Raw genomic sequence first — 2,555 nt, 5'->3', positions numbered from 1 at the left:
TATATGGTATTTGTCATAGCTGCCTTGGCAAACTAAGACATCTGCCATTACTTCCTTCTTCAGGGGCAACATGGCATTGACTGATATTTGACTTCAAGGCTAAGAATAATATTCAGATAAAATATGGTAAGTGGTTATATTTAGAGAGATTAAGCTTTCACTTGGGTTAAAGTTGAATGTGTATACTAACACAGGTCTACCGGAAACACTATCCTTGATTTAGTTGGAGACACTGACTCATGATGAGTTTCATAAATGTGATTTATCCAATTGTCACTGTTTATTTCCCATCACAACAAGTTTTACTGTTTCACTAAAAAATTCTGATCAAATAATCTAACAATGGAAAAATAACCCTCCTTCAAGTCTATAATGTAAAAGCCAAGGGAACATGATTAAATTTCTAATTAATTATAACATTTAGGACTTTTACAAGTAATGTATTATTTTCTAGAGAGTGTCACCATGCTGTTTGTGCCGGAAATTTCATGAGCTATCCTCAAGCATCAAAATGGTCAGCTAGTTGATTATGTATGGTAATACTGGTTCTCCAACAAACTGCTTTATTGCCCTATGTAGTTCTTTCATCCATTGTGAGGTGGTGATAAATCTCTTCAAGAACTGTTACCATGTCTTCTTTCTCTATACAATTACAAATCCATTAGTCTTCTTTATCCTAACATCAAAATATGTACTTCCATCAAAGATATACTGAATTTCATCATCCATGTGTAAAAGCTCTTCATAAAATACCTTAATCTTCTAATCTAGCTTAATCTATCTAAATTTTAATTTTTCTAATTAATCTGTCCCTATGAAGGAATCTTTTCTTCCTAATTTGGCAGTTTATCTTTGCATGTAGTTATTGTGTTAATCCACGAATAGTGTCTCTCTTTTCAGATCCTTTCTAATTCTGCATCATCTCTTATCTGTTGGCATCTGGTTTCCACTAAAAGATTCCAAGCTGACACAGTTGCTCCAGGCCGATCAATCACCAGGCTCTAGCTGATGGGTGTCCTCTAGTCCTAAGACATCCATGTACCATGACTTTATGACTTTTCTAGGGACAGGTAGTCTCCTTCCCCAGAAAGTTTCCTGCAAGTCCCATGTGACAAGGCCCAAGTCTCAGTCTTGAGATCACATCCTTTTACCTTTAATCTATGTGTCTTTTTATTTAAAATGGCAGCATATAGTTGGATCTAGCTTTTTAAATCCAGTCTGGCAATCACTGCCTTTGGATTGGGGTGCCTCGCCATTTCCATTTAATGTGATTATTGATATGGTTGGGTTTAAATCTACCACATTGCTGTTTGTTTTCTATTTGTCCCATCTGTTCTTTTTTCCTTCTTTTCTTTTGAATCAATTGAGTATTTTTTATGATGCCGTTTGTCTGCATTGTTGACTTAGCCCTACTCTTTGTGGGTTTTTGTTTGTTTGTTTGTTTGTTTTGTTTTAGTGGTTGCTTTAGGGTTAATGTATTTTTAATGTAACCCAGTCTATCTTCAATTGATATTATTCCATTCACATACAGAAGAAGAAACTTAGAACAGTATACTTCCATTTCTTCCCTCCCAACCTCTGTGCTGTTGTTTTCCTCCATTTCAGTCCTTCATATAGCATAAACCCTTCAATACATTCCTATTATTTTTGCATTAAACAGTCAAATACTTTTAAAGAGATTTAATTAAAAAGAAAAAATGTCTTTTACATTTACACATGTAGTTGCCATTTCTCACTCTTCCTTCATTTAGTTGATCCAGATTTCCATCAGTTATCATTTTTCTTCTGCCTGAGGGACTTATCTTAAGAGTCCTTAAAGTGTAGTTCTACTGGTGATGAATTCTGTCAACACTTCTATGTCTGTACAAGTCCTTATTTCTTCTTCATTTTTGAAAGATATTTTCATCAGATGTAGAATTCTCTAGTTTTCATTGTCTCTACTGAGAAGTCTGCTGTCATTCTTACTTTTGTTCTATGGCACATAATGTGTCTTTTATCTCCGGCTACTTTTAAGATTTTCTCTTTATCAATGGTTAAAAGCAATTTGATTATGACGTATCCTGGTGTACTTTTCTTCATGTTTCTTATGCATGGGATTCATTAAGCTTTTTGGATTTGTAGATTTATAGTTTTCATTGAATGTGTGAGAATTTTGTCTTACTTCTTTAAATATTTTTCTGCCCTCCCCTCCTTTGGGGAGTTCAAAGGAACTTGAAGTTCTCCCATATCTCACTGCTACTTTATTCATTTTTGTTTTCAGCCTTTTTTCACTCTGTGTTTAATTTCGGATAGTTTCTATTGTTGTAAAGTCACTCATCTTTTCTTCTGCTGTGTCTATTCTGTTAATCCCATCCAATACATTGTACTTCTCATCTCTAGAAGTTTGATTTGGGTCTTTAAAATATATCTTCCTTGTTTCTATTTAACATGTTTAATCTTTCCTCTGATCATCTTGAACACATGGAATACAATTATAATAACTGTTTTATTATTATTGTCTACTAATTCTATCTCAGTTCTGGATTGGTTTCAACTGAATGTTTTTTCTCCTCATT

General features: G+C 33.8%; 1 pseudogene; it reads right to left on the bottom strand.

Annotated features, from left to right (window-relative positions):
• Positions 1 to 460: 460 nt before the first annotated feature.
• LOC119542833 lies at positions 461 to 1,038 on the bottom strand (annotated as a pseudogene).
• Between the last annotated feature and the right edge of the window lie 1,517 nt (positions 1,039 to 2,555).

Source organism: Choloepus didactylus, chromosome 8, assembly GCF_015220235.1.
Source record: "Choloepus didactylus isolate mChoDid1 chromosome 8, mChoDid1.pri, whole genome shotgun sequence".
In the NCBI taxonomy this organism is placed as follows: Eukaryota; Metazoa; Chordata; class Mammalia; order Pilosa; family Megalonychidae; genus Choloepus; species Choloepus didactylus.
The sequence above is the reverse complement of the archived record's forward strand: the minus strand, read 5'-3'. Positions and strand labels throughout refer to the sequence as shown.